We start from the raw sequence: 25,056 nt of genomic DNA, 5'->3' as shown, positions 1-25,056 counted from the left end.
ATATATTCTCTAGATATTCAAGTGAATTAATATGTCACTGTACTTATAATTAGTAATTTTCCATTGGCTTTGGATTTCTTTTTACAGTAACAAGACTTTTAAAGTATTTGTTTAATTCTGCTCATTTTGAAATTACTGAGTCCTTGTTGCATTTTGGAGTAAACATCTGAGTAAGATCAAGTCTGTACTTCCAGTGGATTTATGGAGTTAAAGCTTGGGAACACATCTCTGGATCAGTCCAGTATAAAGCCTGATCATAAGAATGATTTTTATTAGGCTATGTCAGGCATGACATAGTTGCTATAAAGATAGCTGATATATCACAGGAGACTGAGAAATATGTGAGTAAATGGTTATGGAGGTACAATGATAATGCCAAAAAAATAGCAATACTGTATAATCAAATATTCTGTATTGTAGTAGGAGTACCAAGCAATTATTTTTTTTTAATTTACAGTGTCAATGTTTTATTGGTACCAGTTTGAATCCAAAGGGTAAAAAAAAAAAAAAAAAAAAAAAAAAAAGCCTTGAGATGGATGAACTGAGTTTTGGAAGAAATTCGGGTGAATGAAAAGCTGAAGAGTACCAGAGCATTATTACAGGGGTGGGAACCTGTGCTGTGTGCATGTGCATTGTGTTTGAACATTACTGGGTTTCTACCCAAAATAATGTCTCTGCGAAGAAAATCCCTTTAAAAAGTAGTGTAGCTAATTACAAAATGTCTTGCAGCCCTTTTGGTCACAAAAGGATGAATGCCTTTAAATTGAGGGAGGAGAAAGAGACATGTCTAAATTGTATTCCCTGCTCATTACAGGTGGCACTAGGCCCCTTCCAACACAAAATATTCTATGGCATACATTTTTTTAAAATCCTGTGCAGTTTAATTTAGAGACTTACTCTCAATGAATTACCTCACCATTTCTGATGTGTGGTATAAGCAGGAACAGATGGACCTGTTGGGGAATACATGGGTTTTTTTCTCTTCCACCAGAACAAAATTAGTATTTTTTTTTTAGGATTGGTAGATTTCTGTTTATGGTTTATATAGACAAAGTTATACGCTTCTACTGAAAATATATTTGAACATTGATACTGGCACTGGGTACCATGGTAGAGGAAGGAAATTTTAAACAGGGAAGAAATGAGAATTGTTAAAACTGAGACTCAGCCTTGTACTCGCAGGGTGAAAACTGGTGTTTCACCTCTTGGTGTCACTGCAGCTTTTGGTATTTGCAGTTATTAGCCCAAGCTACTGTTGGATTTTGAGTTTGCTTTTTTAGTTTTTTTCCCCCTTTGGTTTGTTGTCATGTTTGCTTTGGAGGCTTTTTTTTTTTTTTTTTTTTTTTTTAAACCTTATAGTCACTGTAGCTGTTTTTTAACAAGTTAGAATGAAAGGTAGTGATTAAACTGGGAGCTGCTAATAGCTCTCAGATCTGCCACTGAATTTTGTTGAGCATTAAACCAGCAATGTGAAGCCTCAGGCACCAAACTGGTTTGGAATGAACATGATTCAGAGATGGATAGGAATTCAGGGGTTAGAAATTTGTCAAATCTATTGTAGTAATTTGTGAACTTGGTCAAGTCCACAGTACTCTTCCCCTTACATCTATAGCCTTTCTAATTCTTCTCAAAAAGTGTGTGTCTTCTGACACTTCTACATCAATCTTCTCTCTGTGATATGGACAGAATTTCACATTGTTTTCTTTAAAATGCTGTTCAGATTCTAAATTTATTTCAGGCAGTGATTTTCTCTGTGCTGTGTCCAATGCATGTCTTGCCCAATGACTCTAGGCATTAGAGCTAAATTTTGTCTGAAATGAAGAAAGAAATAAAAGAAAAAAAATATTCTACAAGAATTTTAATGTGTCATCTGAACCAAGAGCATCCTGAAATAGAGGCTGAGAGATGAATATGTGCTAAACCAGTGACAGAGCAAATACATTCCTTAGTGTCCTTATGTAGTTGGCTGCAACAGACTCTTCAATTTGCTTCTGCTCATTTCCCTGCTATTTTTTCTCACCTACTTTGTCTCACTGGCCTTATCTCTTTCTTGAACGTACATATTTTTGTACTTTTTCTTCACTGGCCTCAAAAGTGAAAAGGAAGAATGAGGTATTTAGCTGAAATACAAGATTAATACTGTCTGGATCAGATTTTCTAACAAAGTGATTTCTTTGTTCCTAGCTGGAGAGGACATTGTCACCCTGCACTTTAAAGATTTGCAGTGTTCTGGCAGACTATCAGTGTAGTGTTTGAAAGAACTGATGGAGGAGAATTCCTGCCATCAGACAGTGCAAGGGAGGTCGAGGAGTGAGAGATTTAAAGCCCACTACAATGACCATTGTTTGATGTAATGCAATTTCTCAGTGAGAGAAATGAGGCAATGTACTGGTACTGGCAAAGGTGCTGCATCTGTGAAACTGGAAAATAAGATCACAAACAGAAATTATTCCTACAAATAATCTCTCAATTGAAAGAGGCAAGCAGAAGAAGCATCCTTTACATGGTAAAACGAGAACTTGTTTCTCTTGAGTCAATCAAATCAGTTTGATTGCTCTTCCTTTACAGCCCTAAAACAATGCGAGGTAATGTGGCTTCAGAGTGTGTAAAGATAATGCCAACAGGGAAAATTGGTCTGTTGGGTCTTTTTTCCCACCTCTGCAATCCCCTTCCCACCAAAAGGCTGTGAGGAAAATTGAAATCAGTTGTAGTTTCATTATCTCCTGTCTCTGTGTAGGCAAAATACACAAACAGATGTCTAGAAATAACAAGAACCATTCTGATCTTGAATAGCTTTAGTCAGAATCACCTTGAAACAGTCTGAATGATTTAATGTGTCATGAAACATAAATATAAAAATAGGCACAGGTATTTGTCCAATTCTGCTGCAAAGATAAATGAATGAAAGATGAATCTCATGAGAGTATTAGATTATGACTACTAAAAGGTGTTCAAAAGCCTTAAAGTATCTTTAAAATTGGAGGAAATATGTCACCAGGAAAAATGAAAATTGAGTAGCTAGAAAATCTGCATAAACATGTTGGTTGGTAATGGTTTTAATTACTCTAATTTAGAAATTATCTTGTCACACTGTACTTTGGGAATAGGTTTTAAATATATCAGACTAAAATTCCTTTCTGAAATTATTTAACACAGGTGGTCATGATGAATGTTATAATTGCCCTGTTAGCTTGTTTGAACTCCTGGAAAATGTAATTTAATATTCTTGTCCCTTTTTTTTTTTTTTTTTTTTTAAGAAATAATATGGTTCCCAATGAAAAAATATAGTCAATAAGAACTATGCAATGCAATATTGCATTTCAACAAACGTAATTATTGTTAAAAGATAGTAATTTTTTTTTTTTTTTGGTGGATTAGGTAACTGGAGACAGTCATTGCTTTCCCAAGTTTCCTACTGTTCATGTTACCCATGGAAAAATACTTTTCAACGTTGTTTTTTTTTTTTTCTTTCCCCCATTTAACATTTCTATCTGTAGCTGTACATTTGGTGCAGTTCCGAACTGTGCCAAAGATTTCACGTAGACTGAAGTGTTTCATTCTCTTAAGTTCTCTAAGTAACAGTTTTTACCCCAAACTATCAATTAATTCATTTCTGGCACCCATGCACTTACAAATTCTTCCCCCTCCCCTGGAAAGTGTTCTGCAATATCTGATCCAGCAGAAACTTTCTTCGGGGAATAAATGTGGGTAAGGGTGTGTGTGTGTGTGTGTGTATATACACACACATACCTAAAATATGAATATATTTCATATGCATATATTCATACACAAACAATATGTCTATGTAGCTAAACAAAATAAGGGGTGCGTTTTTTTCAGTCCTGAGAAAATTCAAAACCACTGATATACCCAACAGCATAAAAATAATTTTCATTTCCTAAATTAGCCATGTAACTGGAGTGATCCCTTTATCAAAGCCAGTATGCCTCTTAAATTAAGCATTAACTTAACTTTAATTAAGTATTCATTTAAATCAACAAGGAACCACAGTACACATGAAACTCTTGAGGCTGTTTTGCTGAAAGGAGCAGATTAAAAGTCAGAAACAGAAGTAAACAGACACAATTAACTGGACTTAAGAGAAGCCTCTGAGCCTCTCCACTGAAAGAAGTTTTTGGAGGACCACATTCACTTGGGATGATTCCTTGCCTTTAGCGGGCTTTCTAACAAGTCAGCAATAGAGATAATATTGAATATTATGAAGCACTGTAAGCATGGTAGGCTATAATTAGTGATTAAAACATCGTGCTGGTAACTCAGTTAAAGATCCAGGCCAAAGCACCCAGAGCTTTAACTGTGGGTGTTCTTGCATGAATTGAGATGCTGAGGCTGAGTGTGCTTTTGGGACACAACTGGGATATCACCTCACCCACACAGCCAAGTGTGTCTCTGGGGCAAAGGAGTGGGAGTGGATCACTTCATTTTTGGAGTTCAGGGAAGTAAAACCACTGTTTTCATATTGTAGCTGTCTCAAAACCTCATTGGAAGGTCTGGGAAAGGGCATCAGGAAAGCCTTTCCCTGTAGCGAAGGATGGGCACTGTCAAGTGTGTGAAGCTTTGAGGATCAGGGAAAATATTGACACAATTGTAAGGTGGGAGGCTTGGCTGCCTCACGCCTGATCTCCCAGCACACTCAGCAGAGTGCACAGACACAATTTAAGATGAGGAACATCTTCCAAGGCTGTACTGCAGCCAGCCAGACTTTGTGAGTTACGTAGGAAATGGAAGTAAGTCCCAGCCCCTCATTTCTGTGGAAGTGCCCTTTAGCAGAACTGTAAACACCTCGAATATTTTGGCTCATGAAAACCTCTCTTTAGCTTTGCAGTCTGTGGTTTAAGATTCCAAAAGGAGAGGAGTAACCCTTTTCAAAGTGAAGCAAAATATATTTAAGTGATAGGGGATATGTCACTTAAGAGATTTGTGGAAGAAATATGAAGATTTCAAAATCAAGTTGAATAAATATATATTTCTTGCTATCAGTGTGTGTATATAACAGCTCTGAGACAAGAAAAAATGAGACTGCACATCCAAGAGGAGAAAATGTGTTTTTAACACTAATGCTAGGGAAACGGACATAAGGAAAAAAGATTTTGCATAGACCATGCTCAGTCTTCCATTTCAGCTCACAGCCCAGATGAAGACAGCATTTTCAGTAATGAAACAAACAAAAGCCTCAGATCTTTGTTTAGAAAAGCCCTAGAGGTGCACTAGAGCAGGGAAACTGTTTCTCCTCTCACAGCCCAGTGCTACAACTGCTGCCAAGGGATCTGCAGCTCAGGCAATAAAGGCACCCTCCACCCAGCATCTGGAGGCTGATGTGCTCCAGGAGGTGCTGGCAGGGCTGTCATTGGGACATAAATCTGAGGCTTGCCTTTCCAGCAAAAGGGTTCAGTTTCAGTAAAATATTTTATGTCCCCTTCTTTTGGAGAAGAACCATAATTTCATATATTTTGCCTCACCTCAGCAATCATAGTTGCAGTCTGCAGGTCTCATGAGAGGAAAGAGAAAAAGTAAGAAGAGAGAGAAGAAGACAGAGAAGAAAAGAAAGGAGATAAAAAGTATTTTTGAATATTTACTGAATGTAGGTTCTTCTTCTATTCAACAGTCTTTTACCAAGTGCTCCAGAGGCTCTTGTAAGCAATATTCCCAATAGTTTTGTGTTCTCTGAGAGTGGCTGCTCTGTGTTCCATAAAGAAAAAAAAAAAAAAAAAAAGAACAAAAAAGCCTATGCACTTCTCAGTAAAAAGCATCTGGCTTTGTAAGTGTGATGAGAGCAGTGGGTAAAACATATGGCATATTCTCAGATCTGAATCGAAATGTACCAGAGCAGACAATACTAAATTAGATATGAGAGGTTCAGACAGCTATCAGGAAATGAAGAGTGGATTTTTTTTTTTCCACCTTGAACCAGATGAAATACATTTGTTTATCCTTCTGTGGAACCCTAAATTATTTTCCAGCCAATCTGATCTGAATTTGTCCTGGGCTATGTTACAGGAAGTTATGATTATTCACTTTGCCTAGACTTCATCAGGACTCCTGATGTGTGATATTATCCATAATGGAGTTAAGTTTTCAAATTTTTTTTTCCTGATCTCCTAGAGACTTGCAAGAAATGCAGAATTTGCAAATCCTAAATATAAATTAACTTACTGTTTTCAATTTAACAACCTAAATCATAAAAATTTCTGCGGCCTAACAATATGCTTTTCAAAGCTGGGTAAGTCAAGGGATACTTTTAATTTTTGGTGATGCCATTTGTCTTTTAGTGAAACCCATTTTCTAGCATGCTCTGAATGAGGGAGAAGAGACTTCATAGCTGATGTGGATGCTCCTGTTTTCACTGGAGCCAGCCTCTGGCTGACTGAAAATACTTGTATTAGCCAGGGCCTTCAGTGAAGCTTCAAATTCATGGCAATCATGAATTGTAATTTCTTGGAATTTCTCATGGAAACATTTGATAAATGGAAATAAATTTCCAATGAAACATATTTAAAGTAAAAATAATTTGAATAGTTGAAAAGCTGAAGCTGACATTTGGTTTAATTAAAAAATAATTTAAAATAAATCCTCCACTTTAAACTTCCCTAAAATGAGCTGCTCATTATTTCTTGATTTAAACTCAGGGCTTTACAAAAACTTTGCTCATTATTAACAAAGCAAAAGAAAAAAAAAAAAAAAACCAACAAAAAAAAACCCCAAACAAACAAACAAACAAAAAAACCACCAAAAAATCCCCAACACGTACTCCAAACCCAACAGTTTTAATAGTTCCTCTGCTAATTAGGCAGTAATTCAGTTGTGTTTACACAATTTGCTGAGGTCAACCACTGTAGATTTAGTGCAGTGTACAAGACAGATAATGAAGATAGAGAAAAATGTCTTAAATTACCTGAAAATTTAAAGGACTTTCATCCATGGTGCTCAGAAATTCGCAAATGGTAATAAAATAGCAAGAAAAATTTACTCATAGAAATTTAGGCACAACTTAGTTCCAGCTAAAAAATACTTAACTGTCAACAGCCAGAAACTATATTTTTGTTCCATAGGCATGATACAATTTTTAAGCAAGGATTAAGTAAATCATCAACCTGTTCTTGAGGCATTTTTTATTTAACACATGAAATTATTTAGAGAAAACCTCCTTGGTCCCAGCAGGTTTGCATGGGTACATTTTCAATTATGATTTCAGTCAAATCTCTCTTTTCATCTCTTCAACATTTTATTTTATTGCACCACATAACCTGAACAATCCCATTACATACTGCATTCATTTTTACAAGTTTGGTGTTTCATATTTAGTATGGATCCCTTGTTGTCATGAGCTTGTTCTTTATCTGAGCAAAATGCTGGAAAGAGATTGTTGCTGAAGACAATCCAGCTGCCTAATTGAGATGAATCCAGACTTTACAGTCCAATGAATTCCTTTAATTAAGAGGAGTGAAACCCATACATTATTCTCTAATGTAGCTGACTTAGAGTGCTTAAACAGACCGAAATTTAACTCTTTTATCTATTGATTAATACACACCAATTCTCTTTATTTCCTTCAGCTGGGTGAGTGCATTTGTGGTTGATCACTGCAAGTGTTGTGACTCAAAATCCCATGACTTTTTGAGCACAAGAACTCGGTCATCTAGAAATTCCAATATTATATTCTTACCAAATTTCATGATCTCTACAGCCAAGCATAACTGACCTTGAAGGGTCACGGCTGCTTTTTATTTAGGAAAGCAGAGACCTGGGAGGACCAAGTGCAGACAAGCATTCTGTGAGGATGAGCAAACAGTTCTGAGCAAGGAGCAGGGAAATAAAGGAAAGAGGAACTCTGTTTCTAAGTTGTTGAACTGGGCTGCAGCAGTGCAGGATGCAGATGTTTCATTTGTCTGTGATAAATATCAGTCTGTTTATCAGATTCTGAATTCTTGGGCTAAAATGCTGCTTCCACAGGAACTTCTACGGATGATTTTGGGTTAGACTGTCAAGTTAAGGACTGATTCAGAGCTCCTATCTAACCAATTTTTAAGAAAGGGATCTCAATTGTAACCTTTTATTATAGGCCATAACAGTAACTATTCTCATCAACCCCAAATTTAGCTGTTTGCAGCACTTTTTTAACTAAGCGGCTAAGTGATGCTATTTCATTGAATCCTCATGAATGTTTCTTAGACAGGATTAGACTAGTGAGGACACAAGCAAAAACAAGTGATATGGCACCTGGGTTAGGTAATAATAATCTGACATTCCTATGTTTATAAAAAGGTCCCAGGTAGATTTCTTAGCCCAAGGCAGGGCAGAGAGAGAAAGTGGAGCACTTGGGACAGGATTTTATCTGGTATCTGATACCAAAAGTCAGCCTGAAACCATGATTAGACTAAGTATTTCTAACTCTTTCTTTGCTCAGGCTAAGACCTGAAAAAGAACAGTGACCAGTGTTCCATGTGTAATGCCATTCTGCAGTGACCACGCTGGCATGGTCCAAACACAAAAACTTAATATTTTCAAAGTGCTTTGCATTATTTTTCATTCTTCTTGTGGTTTAACCCCAGCCAGCAGCCTGGCCCCTCACAGCTGCTCACTCACTCCCCCACCAGTGGGGTCAGGGAGAGAATCAGAAGGGTAAAAGCTGGAAAACTTGTGGGTTGGGATAAAGACAGGTTAAGAGGGGAAGCAAAAGCTGCTTGCACAGCAAAGCAGAACAAGGAATGAATTCCCTGCTTCCCATGGCTGGGCAGGTGTTCAGCTGTTCCCAGGGTCCCATCGCACATCACAGTGACTTGGGAGGACAAATGCCATCACCCCAAATATCCCCCCTTCCTTCCCCCCTCCTTGACACACTGATGATGATGTCACATGGTCTGGAACGTCCCTTGGGTCAGCTGGGGTCACCTGTCCTGGATGGGTCTCCTCAGCACGAGGAGCAGCAAAGGCCTTGGCTCTGTTCAATCCCTGCTCAACAAAAACACTGTTGATACTTAATGGCTGTAAACCCAAAGAGCTTTTGCTTTCACTTTTAAATTGAGGGCCTGCAGAGATTTAATAGGAAGGTAAGGAGGCAAATGAGATGTATATATTTTTTTAAGATTTTCTCATGCAGCTGAAAAAAATAGACTGGTTTTCATTACACAGACTCTAGAGTTGGAAGTAGATGCAGAACATTTATAAAGTTGAAGTCTAAAGGCAATTGGGTTGAAGTTAACATCCTTGCATTTATCAGTGTGAGTGATATTTACTGCAAGATGCATAAAAAGTTTTGAGAATGTTTACTACAGTATGCCCAAAAAGTTTCATCAACAGAAACAAACCCCTTCTTATAATGTGTCAATAATAAAACCATGTATTTTCTTTTACAATTCATTTCTTGCATAACTCTTTAAAAGTTTTTATTTATAATGAAACATTCTGGATGAAAATATAAAGCTAAAATACGAAGTCCGTGAGATATAGAAGATTATTTTTTTCTTTGTAAAAATATAATTTTCTTTCTGATTTGAATGGCATATATGATTATCATTTGTATGGTAGAACTCATAGGAGTGAAAATACACATAAGAGTAAATTTATGGCATAATAACTCATAATCAAAATTAAAAAAAAATCTGAAAGAGTAAACCTACATATGAAGTAAGTGTACAGTTTTTATTCTAAAGATTGTTTAACCCTTGACTGAGTATTCCCTTTACTATCGAAGATATACTGTAAAGTTCACTGAAAAGAAGTAAGAGCCTGGTTATTTTACCAATAACTACATGTGAGGTCTTTTTAGTGTTCACCTGTTTCTAACAAGATTAGGACAGGCTGCAGTTTTACTGAGCTACCAATATAGTATGGTACTAAAAGGATGCATGGAATATCTTTCTACACATTTTAATTTAAGAGTAGAATGATTGCTACAGGATTTTTGGGGATTGAAAAAGGCTCAGTTAATTCAGAAAAGGTTTAGACATGTTCACAGAAGGAATTTGCATCATGGATGAGTGAATGCAACAGTTCAGATGCAGCACCCAGTTCAGAAATCCCTAACATGCCAGAACCAGGTGAAGGTTTCTTCAGGAAAGATCATTCCATGTTTGATCTTTTGTTTCTGCTCTCTTCCTGAGGGGCAGGCCATGGCAGCTGACTGGTAATGAGCATGGATAAGCAAATGTTCAGATCCAGTGCCTCCTTGCATCATACCCATATCTGACTTTTATACTGTGGAAGAATTAGAGTTGGTGAATTTTATTTTCAAGACAAGTTTTACTGAAAGACCATTATTGCTAACTGTGGTCAATTATGCTGTCACTATAATTCTCAGAATATGTAAGAAAGAAAGGCAAAGAAAGAACTAAAGCTTTTTTTTTTTTTTTTTTTTTTTTTTTTTTTTTGTTCTTTCTTCATCCCTTGAAGTTATTTTGAAAGTTCCTTGGATTACAGGTGACTGCAAGGTTAGCCTTCCCTCAGTGATGCAGTGAAAGATTTGTTCATTCAGACAAACTATTAATGTAGAGTGTGGTAAAATATAAAGACAGCAAATAAAAAGGTTTGTCCTCTGTAACACCCAGAAACAGCCTGGGTCTACAAAACAAGAGTGTCAGGGCTGTCTTCAAAGTCTGCTCCCATTGCAAGCCCTGCTAAATCAGAGTAACACTTCTGGGTTGTACCAGTTTAAGAAGTTATTGAGAAAGTGGGGAAAACCATGGAAGCGAAAAATGAGCTGTGAACAAAATTGCCCATCCACACTGCTGTCCAGAGGGAGGCCGTGGCTTGCACAAGACTTAGTACCACTGTTATGCCTCCATTCACACAATTGCAGCCCTAGAAATACAACCCGACTGCCTGAGCTGCAGCAGGGCAGAGCAGGATTTCATTCTTTCTGTTTGTTTTTAAGTCCATCCTATCATGATGGACTAAAGTGGTGGAAGTGCAGCACTGAAAAAGGAAGAAAAATAAAAACTGCATTTTCTATCAAATCAAATTTGTAACAGACCTCTGGGTAGTGCCTCTACATATTGCTTTTTCTCTTTCTGCAATCAATACTCCTGCTTCACCATGGCTGCCCCTCAGGTGCTCCGAGCAGGAAATTCAGCTGCAGATTGCTCCTGCTGTTTTACAAAAGGCCTGCTGCTCTTTACTGTTCCTTCCCAAGCTTTCTGTTCTCCTTAGGTTTATGCTCCCATTCAATAAGGGTCAGAGTTTCTTGCACATGTGGGGTTATGCAGTTGTGCCACTGATGCCAGCAGTCCATTCTGGATGCTTCCCTCTGAAGGGTTTTGGCAGATGTTTGCAATACTGGGTAACAACTATTGCTATAAATGCAAGCAATACTGAAGCTATAAAATTAGGAGATGCAGAAATAATGCTGGCAAACTGAAAATACCTGAAGAGTTGAAGCAGGATGGTGTTTTTTTTACATTCTGCTGCCACTGAATATTTCCTTCTTGTTGGTAAAAAGTTTTTGTCTAACACGTGCTGACCACTGTTTTAAAAGTAGACCCAAACCTTTATTTATTTATATATTAAATATATATGTTTAATATATTTATTTATCAATCTGTATGTATTATATATGTTATATAATACATTTAATATGTATTTTATATATATTATATATTATTTATCTATTATATATAATCTATAATCTATTATCTGATATATTATATATTATATATTATATATTATATATTATATATTATATTTATTTCTATATATTATATATTTGAATATATTTTTATATACTTATATATTTTGTGTATATATGAGTAGAAAAATTATTGCTGAGTGGGTTTTTTCCATTTAAAAAAAATTAATAATTTAACAAAAATCTAGGGGTTATATATGTGCAGAAAAAAACTATGCAGTGTCTGAGGAAATTGCAGGCAGCATACAGAGCAGGTTGAGGGCAGAGATCACCTCACAGTGGAGTGCTAAACAATATGTATTTTTGAAAACCTGCAATAGAAACATTGAAAGATAGTAAGATAGCAGTCTTTATTGTCTCCAGAGAATCTCAGCTGAATGGGACAAAGAATAAGACAGCTTTTTATTATACAGCCATTCAATTAGCATTGAGAGAAGCACGGCATCCCAGTTATCCACCCATTACAAAGCACTTTCAGGATAATGGGCTTTCAAGACTGCCAAAGCCTTGGAGACAAAACGTTTCACATCACACTCTTTGGAAGAACTAATAGTCTCCAAAATCCAGACCATTTTATACTCAGGGGGAAAAATATCTGAATTTTCCCCACATAGCAGGAAGGTATATTCTTGGCTGTAATAATTAAGTTTGCTTCTCGAAGATCCGGTATCCTTATATTGGAGAAGCAAGATCTCATATGGAATTTGCCAAGCAAGCATCCTGAGTTATGCTCCTCATTTATACAATTCCCTCTGATCCCTCTTAGTCTGATTCATTAATTCAAATAAACAATTCAATTTTCCTTTATTTTATCTTCCTGGTTAGTTTATCTTACAGGCAAAATGCTGCATGAGTATCACATGCATAAGAAATCATAATTTTTTACAGTAATGTAAAAACAGTAATTTACAGTCATTCATCTCAGATCTACCTTAGGCAAGTTCAACATCAGAGGAAAAAAAGTGAAATTTGACTCTTTTTATCCAGTAACCATGCAGGTGTAACATGGAAGACACTGACCCTTTTAGGATCTCTGAATATTTTACTCAGGATTAGGTAATAGGCAGCTCTTCCCCAGTGTGGATTAGGGTTAGACTAATTGCATTTCTTTTAGTGTCTTGTTATGAAGTATTGAGTGAGGTGGCCTGCATAATTTTATTTCTTTTGTTGTTTTGAAATCAACTCTATGGCAACAGCAAAGGCAGACTGAGACAGAGTATTAGTCAGAGAGTGATGAATAAAAGAAAATAGATTCCAATAACCACTCCTCCCTCCTGCTCTCTCTTTCCTTACCCATAAACTCCTAGAATAAATATGTAGCTGCTCAGATTGGAGAAATGTCTCTCTGGTAAAAACAGAATAATAGGGGGAAAAATATTTTAAGAGACCTCTGGAAATCATTTCATCCTACCTCCTTCTTGGAGCTACCTTAATCTTGATTTTAGATCAAACTGTCCAGTAGGGTTTGGGAGCTCTTGTTGACAGAGTTTACATAATGGTCTTGGCAACAGTGCCTAGAAAATTACCTGATATGGATCTCCAGTAGATGGGAGCATGGTATTCATTGCCATTTCTGTCAAGCCTAACTCTTTTCAACATAGTATTATCCTAATTTCCCTGATAGTCCTGAGGGAAAGGACTTCAATCAAAAGGCGTGCATTTATGTACCCATCCCTGCACCACATCCACTCAGCTGTGCCATTTATGTCTTGTCTCAAGCCACTCTTATTTCAGTCCCCTGGGTTGAAAAATAGCATTTTCTATGCTCTGATCTGTCAGTAATTAGCTTCAGCTATTCTGAGACCAAGGGAACTGACTCTACATCATCTTTTCATGAAAAGGCAACCAGAAGATTTTGAGGAAAAAGGATTAAAAGTTTTTGTGTTGCAATTATCCCACTGTTATCACATATTGTATCCAGAAACTTTCAAATACACAGAGTTATTAGAAGGGTTTTGTGCATCCTCTACAACGAGCTTTTCAATGGCCTATTACAAAAAAGCAGCTCATTTTCTGTCTCTCTGAGTTTCACTTCAAACAGCGTTGATCAGAAGATAACAAAATATCTCAGAGGAAAGCTGTTATTTATATTTTACACCCAATTTCCAAACTGCAGCACTCTGAATGATTCAATGATGTTTTTGTTTCATTACCTTGGCCATGGCATACTACAGAAGAAAATATTTCCACAAGGAAATCTGAAAATGGGAAACACATGGATTCCACTGTGGGAAAGAGGAATAGGGGAAAGCACATTTTTCAGGAGTGAGCAATTAAGGTCTTTGGCAGCAAAACTGCAATAATTCCATTTCTATAAGAGTAGAAAGACTTGTTTCTTTCTTTTGAATATGTGAGCTGGGCTCCCAGTACAAGACACATGAATTTATGATCAGTGCAGGATCCAGACTTATTAAAACATATCGACATTACACTGTTTTTTGGCAAACTAGGTGTACTTTTGGTTCTTAGCTAAATAAAGTTCACAAATAGTTTCTTCACTACCTTGAACCCCTTACAAAGATTATTTTTCTTGGCTTCTCTTTTACATAGTTATTTAAAAGATATGTGTTTCGATTCAAGAAAAAAATTAAAAAGGAATAAGTATTATGCAATTTCTTTTGGGAGGGGAAATGTAGGAGTTTTTCAATATGATAACGCTAAAGCAGAGAGGAAAATTGCTACATTCAACTGCGGAGAAAAATGCAAAGAAATAATTTGATAAATGCATACAAAAGATCTCATCTTTGCTGAAAGGAGTGATTAAAAAAAAAAAAACAAACTACTGTTCCATCCAGATAAGGCCTTTCATTTACTTAAAATTTTATGAAATAATTTTAAATTTGGTTCATATTGGGGTTCCCAATATTCCGACAGAGACCTGCCCGGGCTTGCCTTGCTGCTGAGTCCAATGGCGGCAGCTGGGATGTTTCCTCCCCAGTGACACCCTTGGGTTACTCAGAGGCTGCGAGCGATATTCCTCAGTGGAGAGGCTTCAGGCGATGGTGAAGAAAGGAGGCACTTCTGCTAGAGCTTGATCCAGAGTCTTTATTTCAGCTACAGAGTTGTGGACCTGGTGGCAGCTCCAACAGAAGGGCCGGCCACGTGGCTGGATTGTCCTTTTAACCCGGGGGTAAGGGGAGGGGCAGGGACAGGTAGCCACCAACCAGGTGAGGGGGAGGGGTGCCAGGGGAGAAGGGGCACTTAGGTCTACCAATAGCCACAGGGGGCAGGGGGTATCTTTCAAATCTGCCAATCACTCGACCCCCTGGACCCCCTGTCTCACAGCCAGGGCTCATGGGGGTTGGGGCGGGGGGAGAGGGTTACCTTTGGGAGGGAGGAGACACACCGCAACAGGTTCATTTCAGCAATTCACTTCTTATGCAATATTATTCTTGTTTTTAAAAGGATAAAAACCTTAATTTCTATCTCCAAAGGCATAATTTAACCATCTCAAATGTGGCTTTAGTAATGCACTCACTGCATTTCCTCACTCACAAGGAGCTGTCTCTCAATGTGCAGCTATGTGCAGTCTAGTAAAATAAAATGAATTTTTAAAATGTTTTTTTTTAAATAGCTGATTTAAAAGAACTTTTTTCACATGGTAATTAAAATTTGCCTATCTCCTAGTGGTCCCATGTAAATAGGCTGAGAATTTCAAAGCTGCCCAACAGAAACATAGATCCAAATCCCATCTAAAGAAATTTGATTTATCATTTAAAATACCTCCAGCTGAATATCTTTCTGCTAAAAACTTTTGAATTTAAGCCAAGCTGCATAAAGTACTTTAATAAGAAACTAATTTGTGATTTCAGTAATAATATATTTTCATACAGTTCAGTAGACTTGCACAGAGCTTGTAAGTCTGTTATCTCTTCTTTGAACTCCTTTTGAAGATGATATGGAAAATAGTCCTAGTAGTTATTAGTATCCCAACCACATTTAAAATATCTATTAATCCTTCATTAGCACTTCACATTTAAGATTAGAAAGTGATAATGCTATATCTCTCATCTTTTACATTCACTGGTGGACTTCAGACTGCAATAGAAGGGTAACCTTTCTTAAAGAAAGGTGCGCAGGTCTTTTTGTCAATTTTTGTTCTCTGAGAGCAGAGACAGTGCTCCTTTGCTCCTGTCAGAGAGTGTGGGAGGCCCTCTTTTTTCAGCAGAAATAGAAGTTTGAGGTTTTTTTTGCTAACACCACATTATGGAATCTTTTCCATTGGTCTAACTGCTACTTCAATCCATACTGTTTTTACTTTGCTGCCACTGTAAAGAAAAGTTATGTCTAATAAATTATCTTTTCTGGGATTATATTTCTTAGCAAAGTACCTTCTTATTGTATAATGGTAGAAAATTTGGTACCAGCAGTACGTCATCTTTACAGATTGTGGATAGGAAGGACAAACATTTCAGAGAAGAATGATATTCCTGGTCTTTCAGTTCCCTCTATGCAAAGCTGCAGAGATTGATATAGAGCTAGCAGAAATGTGATATTCATGTAGAAACTAATTTTGAACTAAATTTTTTTTATCCAAAGTTCACCTTGCATTTGCATCTGTCAAGGTGTGAGCAATTAGATGCTGAGCTTAGTTGTACTCAGGAATTCATGATATGAATATAAAAAGTTGTCTGAGAAAGTAAAACTGCTTTCATTCCATGGTTTAACAGTTGTATAGGAAGTAAGTTCCACATAAGAGGATTTTGGAAAGGTGATTTGTATTTTTGCTAAGTGCTTAGAGTTGGTTGGTTTTTGTTTTTCCTTTAGAAGATGGAAGTTTTTAGCTTTCTTCTGCCCCTATCATCATTCTTTTCCTCATGTCATCCCAGCAGCTCTGCCAACACAAACACTTGTGTAGCATGCAGTGGATCTAGCTATTCTCTAGAGGAAAATAAAAAAATTAAAAAAAAATAAAAAGGAAAGGAGCAGGAGGTTCTTCAGAAAAAGGTCATGGTTTTGCACTATTTGAGAATCAAAATCACACAGTTTTCTAACCATGAGAGAGAACTGAGCTGTGAGAACACAATGCTGAGAGGAAGGTTATATCTGGACTTCTTTATGTTCCACTTTCTGTATTTGGTTCACTTCCTCCATTTAAAACAAACAGCATCCCAGTCATGTCTGCTTCTCAGTTATCTCTTGCAATCTTCTTTTGTGGAGCCTGTTATGTGCAAAGGGCCACTCCAGAGATCTGTCTTACTGCTCCTTGAAGCAAGAATCAGACATAACAATCAAAGTGAGAGCACAACTCACCCTGCTCATGATAATGCTTTAAATAAGAGTTAAGTTTGGAAGAAATGTATTTTCACCACAGATCACCTGTCCAGTGACAGGAGGTCTCTCACCTGCTCTTGGAAATTCTCTTGAGAAATAAGGACTCCAGCCAACAAAAAAACTTTTTATAGAGAATGTTCTTCTTGTCTGCTTCAGTTTCATAGTTTTCTGAGGGAAATTGCTGTCCTCTTTCTGTGGCTGTATTGTAGCTTTCCCCAGGAGAGGACTTTGGAGAGGTGGTTTGTGGTTTGCCTTGAAAATCAGACCTGATACCAAGTGAACTGTACAATTCAATGTCTTCCCTTCCCTGAAACAGCTATGAGTTGATTTGATTTGGGCCAGAACCACACTCCAGAGATAAGCAGTGAGCTGTGAGGAGAGACAAATGAGGAGTTGAAGGGAGGAGGACCTGAGATTTTGTTGTGAAAATGCTGTTAGTGCAAAAAGGATCCCTTTGCATTTCCTGCACATCCACCCCATGTGATACCCTGAGCAAGACTGTTAGAGTCACTGCCTCAAAAAACCATCAGCTTCACAGGGACCCAGTCCTGGTTTGCTGCTATAGCCCCTGGGAATGGCAGTGATAACAGTTTCCCGAAATGCGCTGGAGAATATGCCTTGATCTGGTGTCCTTTCACTGTGGACTTCCTCTCCTTATAGCTTCTTTAGACCTTTTTATCCCTCACTGAAGATCTCTGTGCTGAGAGGGAGAGAAATAGTGTAGAAATGGGGATAAAGGACAAAGAGTACAAGTTCTCCTTTAGTAGGCAGAATGGACAAACATTGAAATGTAAGAGCTAAACAATTAAGCTGCTTAAATCCTTGGGATCCATGGCCTGCAGGTAAAAAAGAACTTAATGAAAATGTTTTTTAATGGTGAAATATTAATTCCATACCAGCATATTGTTCTGGATCTCGGAGTCACTATGAAACATCAAAGCTTCCCTATCACAAATGTGAACTTTCACCAGCTTCCACCAGTTTAAGGAGGCAGATGGCCCAGCCTGAGGCTCCTTGCTCAACTCCCTGATTGTTTTCCAACAGTCAGAGGTGAACTAAAACTCTCTGCACTGATTCCCTTTCAGGTTGGGAGGTCATTACTCCTGGAGTGTCCCACTTGACATCCCCTGTCTTTAACCAAATGCTTAATTTTCTGGCTGCTGTAAAATGCTGATTTTTTCAAACAACACCATCATTCCCTCTGTTAGGAGAAGGTCTGTTCCAAAGCTCAGTGTTCTCAGTGGCAATTGGATCATACCTTTATCTGAAGACATCTCAAATACTACTGGGAAAGAATATTTTTGGAAATTCATTGTAATTGGCTGTACCAACCTGGACAGTGGCCACAGCTGATTTTTTTGGTATGTGTTTTGTTTTGTTTTGTTTTGTTTTGTTTGTTTTGTTTCTAGGTTGGAGTTAATCTTTGAATGGACGGATCAGGAATTGTCCATTATTCTCTGTTCTTCCGGGCTACAGCCTCACAGACAGAATCTCAGATAAATTTTTTGCTTTTGGTGACCCAGGCAAGCAAAATGTGCAAGACTAGCCAAAAGTAGGATGAGTTCAAATGGAGTGGTGAAATGCAAAGATGTGTGAAAAGAAAAACCTGGCTGAATTACTGGATGTGGGGAAATAAGAGAAAATGAGAAAATGTGGTTGGTGTCTACTGTATATTCAAATATTGAATACTGTGTCCAATTCTAATCTTCCCTCTCAGAAAAGGCAAAAAACCTAGAAAATTCATGAAAAAAGTGGTAAAGGGTGTCACGTGTTGATTTATGCTTAAGGAAACAGTAGATTAATCCCTTCAGGGTGGAGGATGATCAGCTGAGATAGGATGTTAGAGGGAATTATTGGGAATGATTCTTCACTGTGATAAAAAAAATCTAGGAGATGCCAGGTAAAATGAACACACAGTGGGTCCAAACCAAACAAAAGAATGTATTTCATCACTGTATAGGTAGCTAATCACTGTTTTGCATTCTTTACACCCAGTTTCCAGGAATTAGTTCTATTGGCACAAGCAGAGCCATGCTGATGAGCAGCAGATGGGAGATAGTCCCTTTGTTGTCTTGTTATCAATTTTTCTCTGATACCTTTTGTGCCCCTGTGCCCCTTGCTATTACACCTGCCTGAATCCTGACATTTTTCAACACAGGTAAAAACTGAGTCTCCAATGGACAAATATTCACATATGTAAAACAATTTAGTGTTGATTAAAGTATCTTGACGTTGCATTTATCTGACACACATGAAAAGTGACAGTTAAATGACAAGCTCATCCTTTCTTTTCATTTAGAGTTTATTAGTTTACTTATTTTTCATGATAAAATGAGTTTTCTGCATTCTGCTAGAATGAAAGATCAGGTCGCTCAATGGATTAGACACTGCTCCAGAGTACATTATTTCTGAAAGCAGTTAACAAGAAACAAAAAACAAACAAACAAACAAAACCCCAAACAAACAAACAACCAAGAAAACAAAGAAAATTCCTTTTAAACAATCAACCCAGGAGCCTGTCATTGACAGAACTGGACTGGAAGTGGCTCCAGACAGAAGCTGTGCTTCCATTAACCAGGGCAGAAAACTGCTCTCAGCAGATGTGGAAAAGAAATATATGGTGGTCTAAAATTATAGTGCCCCAGAAAAGCCTCTGTACCTCTGCTCTCAGTCTGCATCTCATAGCAATATTATAGCTTTGTTTTCATGGGGGCACTAATTTATATTCTTGAGGGAAGGACAAAGCCAGAAACTCTAGCTAAATACATTTTACACAAGGCATAAACAGCTCTATGAAAATGACCATTTCCTCCAGTCTTAGACACGTAATTCATGTCCTCCAGTTCACTGGGTTTTATGCAACACTGTTTTACCTGCTGTGTTTCTTTCTAGGATTAATGGTTTTGTTACTTCCTTGCTTGGAAAAATAACATGTAAACCCCTAAGTACTAAATATAAATGTCCCTATTATGTCTGATTCTTCTTTCTGTACCCTGCTAGGTGGAGTAATGAGCTGAAATCTACTAATGAAGCAATATAAGCCCAGGGAAAGTGCCCTTGCAGTTGAAAAGACTCAGAAAGCACAGAACCAGATTTTCCAAATGCCTTCTGCTACTCCTTTTACTCTTTTACTCTGTCAGCTTTGCTGTGTCATGAATTTGGAAAGAGAAGTATTGCATGGGTTTAAATAATGTCAGAATTTCTCCCCTCCTTTCCCGTGTTCCTCACCAGAGAGGATGAAATTAGAACATGAATTTTGACTGGCAGGTATTAGTCATATCACTTAATGTCTAATAAAAGACACAGGAAGGATTCATATGCCTAATTTCATTGCTTAAGGAAAGGGCAGATCAATCTGATGCACACAATTTCCTTACAGGCACTGGAGAGCATCAGCTGAGGACTGGGTGCAACTTATTTAATCCTGAAGTCTGCACATGATAAGAAAAAATCCTTCCAGAGTTTTTTGTCCAGATTTGTGCTGAGCCTCACTAACTTTGATATGGACTGAATGACTCCCACCTTCAGGCTCCTTTGGAAGGAAGGGGTGTTGGAACGTGCCTGGAAAGCAGCAGCCAAAATGAGGGAGATATCTCTGGACTGAAAAAAAGAGTTATTTTTCCAGAATATGTCTCTAAGCAGGACCCTCATTTCCCTCACTGCTTGGGATTGTCCTCAGAGAAGGAATATCCATTGACTATACAGGGAATCAAAGAAGGTCGACTAAGGTAATTATTTGCAGGTAGATAACTAGGTATAACTTAAATTATACTCTGATATTGGTCTCACTGGTCTTTTACTTTCTTTTACTTTCTTTTACTGGTCTTTTACTTTCTTTTACTTTCTTTTACTGGTCTTTTACTGGTCTTTTACTTCCTTTTACTTTTACAAATTATTTGCAGGTAGATAACTAGGTATAACTTAAATTATACTCTGATATTGGTCTCACTGGTCTTTTACTTTCTTGTGAACTTCTGCCATCACTTTGGTCTTGGAGGAAAGCTCTTTTTAAAATCTCTTTATATGCTGCTTCTGGAAGGCCCTATAATGTTGTCACAGTGCTATGGTGCACCACAGCACACAAACAATAATAATTTCTGTCTCCATGAATATGAGATAGTAGTTTACTGGCCCTTCGGATGGGCATCTGCAGCATATCTTTCTAATAAAAATAGAACAGATTTTAAAGTAAAGAGATACTTGAAATAATTCAGGGCCAAGTTTAGTTTTAAGAATGTATCTTTGACATTAAAATTTATTTTTCTTAAGTTTTCTTTTCCAGGAAGTATAGTACAGAAAGAAACACATGAAGGAGGAGATAAACACATTCTGAGACTTTAGATCTAGAGTAAAAATCTCAGTTGAAAATGCCAGGCAGATTTTCGAGTTAAATTTGAAGAAAACAACCCGCATCTAACATCCAATTAAAGCTACAGTCAACACTGAAATGAGGGAATAAACATAAAATAATTTGGTTTTGTTGTTATACTAGTTATGTTCTGTCTTCTCTTTCAGGAACCACGATAAGGGGAACAAGACAATTTACTAATGAGACCCTTGTTAATATTCTGGTAGGATTTAAAGTATAAAATTGTGTGGTATGTGTGGCAAAAAACCATGATATCAAAGTTGTTGACAGAACTAAATAGTTTGGAGTGCGATGTATTCTGAGTACCCACCTCCTGGATTAGTCCTGCAAAATAACTGATGATATTTTATGCCTGCTAACAAAATACCAGATGTCTGACCCTCTGTGTTTTACTTCCAATATCAACATCCGAATCTGAGGTCCCCAGCATGGGAGGACATGGATCTGTCTGAGCAGGTCCCAAGGCATGCCATGAAAGTGATGAGTAATTGAACATTTCTTCTACAAGGAATGGCTGAGACAGCTGGGATTGTTCATCCTAGACAAGGCTCCAAAGAGATCTTATTGCCATGTTTCAAGACATAAAGGGGGCTTTTAAGAATAATGTGGACAGCCTTTTCAATAGGGTATGTAGCAATAGGACAGGGGGTAACAGTTTTACATTACAGAGGCGTAAATTCAGACTAGATAGAAGGAAGAAATTGTTTATGAGAAGAGTGGTGGAACTCTGGCACAGGCTGCCCCAAGACCTGGTACATGCACCAGGCTGAAAATATTTGGTGTTGGACTGGGCCCTGAGCAACCTGGTCTGGAGGAAGATTGCCCTTTTTGTTGCAAGGTTTTGGACCAGATGAGCTTTTGAACCCAAATCATTCTGTGATTCTATAAATACCCTGTCTGATTTGAGGTGGTGATCTGGGATCAGCCACACAGTTGGTAGCAATCCCTTTTCTTTCTGTCTGGGATGAGTCTATAAGTACAAAGGTATTTAATGAAATCTGAAGTATGAAGGAATACTGCAGTTAGTTTTCCAAGGCTTTGGAACACTGTTGCACTCCATAAAAACACTGAATGAAATGTAATGCAACAGGCTTGTCACTTCTGGGATATTTTGCTCTTGGCTTTAGTAGCTATAATTCATAAATTTGATAGTTTTTGGTAGGTTTTGGTCAGAACTGCTTTTAGACAATATCTTTTACTACTCTGTGTCATGTAGCAAATCTTTTGTCTTCATGAAAGGTTCTCCCGTCTTACATGTTCCTTCAGATCAACCACCTTGGCCATTCTGTGATTCTGTGTCTCTGTGACTCCATGATGTCCTCTCATGACAGAAAAACCAACACAGCTACGCTAAATCTGTGTAAGGATTGGAATTACATGGCCCTTGTGCAAGTGACTAAAATACCCTTTAGAATCCACCAAACATGAGATTTGAGTTTTAATGGTTATTCCAACCAAAGAGCAAAGCCATAATGAGCTGCATTCAACTAGTAGACTTTGGCATCAGTTCAAAGTAATTTCATCCAATTATATTTAGATGAAGTTTTCCTTTTGAAATACAGTGTTTAATCTAAACCTAAATTAGATTTCCCATTTAAATAGCTATTAGGAGCAACACAGTTCAGTTGACTGATTTTTTAATAGGCTTTTATGGTAACAGAATTAGTTCTTCACTGTTACAGAATTTGCATTGAGATACATCTTTCAGCATCATGATAGTGGTGATGGCAGTTTCTAAATAAGCTAGTTAAATGTTTATGCAGGAATGGCATCTAAATAAGTAATGCAAAACAGTAATTTCAAAATCTCTTCTCGTCTGAATATTCTGTGAGTTTCTGTCATAAAGATTGTGATAATGAGGTCCTGTAGCTGGAGACAAGCTTTATGAAATTTAGATGCAGATCCCTTAGGAATTTTTCTTTAAGAACAATTTCAGGCAGACATGGATTTAAGGTTCCAGATGGGATTCATCCCATGGAATAAGTGTTGAATAGGCTATTTTATCAATTGACAATTTCTGTAGAAGTAATGACCTCAGTAATATGATGTGTGGGGTCAGGATTAATCTGCTAAATTTGGATCTTTGAGGAGAGAGGAACACTGTATCCTAAAATGTGGTGTTACATTTTAGTTAAATGGTATGCTGTGTCTCACCCCTGGAAAATATTATTTATTCCAAGCCTGTGATCCTCCCCTGCAGTATCCTGTGTCTGTAATTCCATTGGTCCAATCTGTTCCGCGCCCACTTTGAATCTCGCTGTTAAGTGTGCCGGGGGGACGGTTCGCTCTCTCTCTTCACCAGCTCTCCTGGCCAGTGCTCTCTCAGCCCCTCTCTCCCCCTCCCCTTTCCCCCCTCACTCCCCTTTCCGTCCCCTCTCCCTCAGAAACCATGCTGCCTCCCAGGTGTAGGACCCCCAATAAACCCTCATCTAATGAGCACCTCAGAGGCTGTGTGGAGTCTCCTTGCCTGCCTGCTGCCACCAGAGAACTCACAGCCTAGGGGGGGCCCCTTGGGGACACCCCTGGGGGGTCCCCGCCTGAATGCGCCGCTACACTAAAAGAAAGACACCTTATGTTGCTCAAAATTCTATTAGCAAGCTGAAAAGCCTACTTTGCATTAAAACAAAACTTCCAATTGCTCTGATTAGGTGACAGGAGAAATTGATGAATAATTTTTTGAGAACATTGAAGGTTAGAATTATTGCTGGTTATTTTACAGGAGATACAAGTGAGTTGATGCATTTTAATGGACATCCCTTTCCAGAATATAATTTTTTTTCATAGTTGAGCTGGCACATAGAGGCAGCAAATCCTTTCGGGAATTGTTTTTTTGCCTCCTGTAACATATTTCAAGTCTTGGGCATCTGGCTAATATTGGTCTGTAATTCAGAAAATTATTTTGTAAAGGATTGCTGATTAATTTATTAAAAAAAATACTCTGAGGTAAATGTTATGTAGTAAGATTTTAGAACATTCCCACTGTGAACTGAAGTAGAGTCCTAGTGTCTGAAGTCAGTGCATGTCTTAAGAATAATTCTTTTAGGCCCTGGGTGAGTGGTTTACCCTGTTGAGCAGTGATTTAACCAGCTGGGGAGTTCCAGAAAGACACCCACACCCTGCTCAATTTGATGGACATAAGCAGCCACTTGGAAGTTGAGCATGTGGTTAAGTGCTTTTCTCAGCAGGGGCTCTGGATGAGTTTTGAATGGCACTGTTATATGCTTTCCCGATATAAGAAAAATATGTTTTCTGCATCTCTTTATTACAGAATCTGTTCATTCTTTTGACACACTTATGCTCCCTTTTCCTATAAGAAGTTAAGTTGTCTTTTCTACATCATTATTTTCTACTACAGCTAGTAACTCCATCTTTGAAGAGTCTCAGGGATGGAAAGCAGAAGAACAGATGAACTCTTTAAAAACTTTAATTCATATGTCCTTAGTAATAAAGTGCAAGGGGAAAGAAATTCAGAGCATGTGTAATGCATACGTAGAATGATTTCTAAATAGGATTGTTTCCACATTTTCTATGAGCCATCAATATCTCTTTAATGGTCTATCCCCAAATCCTGAGAGATGGTAGAATGTGCATTGATGCCCATCTGGTGTTCTGATGGGGTCCCATGATAGAGAGAAGCATTTTTATTTTACTTTAGTTTCTCCAAGAACATATTGTTTTTCTTTCAGCTTAAAACCCTGATTGCAAAAAAATTACCCACCCAAAAATATGGAAAGTAGGTTAATAACTTTCATTTTCCTTTCAAGCAAACAAT

General features: G+C 37.7%; 2 protein-coding genes across 2 annotated transcripts in view; one reads left to right on the top strand and one right to left on the bottom strand.

The window, feature by feature from the left end:
- Positions 1–25,056, top strand: part of LOC137465072 (sushi, nidogen and EGF-like domain-containing protein 1) — a 179,674-nt gene that overhangs the window by 148,708 nt on the left and 5,910 nt on the right. The gene's annotated exons all lie outside the window — the stretch shown is intronic.
- LOC137465071 (sushi, nidogen and EGF-like domain-containing protein 1) overlaps positions 10,030–25,056 on the bottom strand; it is a 218,137-nt gene continuing 203,110 nt past the window's right edge. Inside the window, exon 8 of the mRNA XM_068176788.1 lies at positions 10,030–10,040. The gene's annotated coding sequence lies outside the window, so the exon portion shown is untranslated. The remainder of the gene's footprint in view (positions 10,041–25,056) is intronic.

This window comes from Anomalospiza imberbis, chromosome Z (assembly GCF_031753505.1).
Source record: "Anomalospiza imberbis isolate Cuckoo-Finch-1a 21T00152 chromosome Z, ASM3175350v1, whole genome shotgun sequence".
Lineage (NCBI taxonomy): Eukaryota > Metazoa > Chordata > Aves > Passeriformes > Viduidae > Anomalospiza > Anomalospiza imberbis.
The sequence above is the reverse complement of the archived record's forward strand: the minus strand, read 5'-3'. Positions and strand labels throughout refer to the sequence as shown.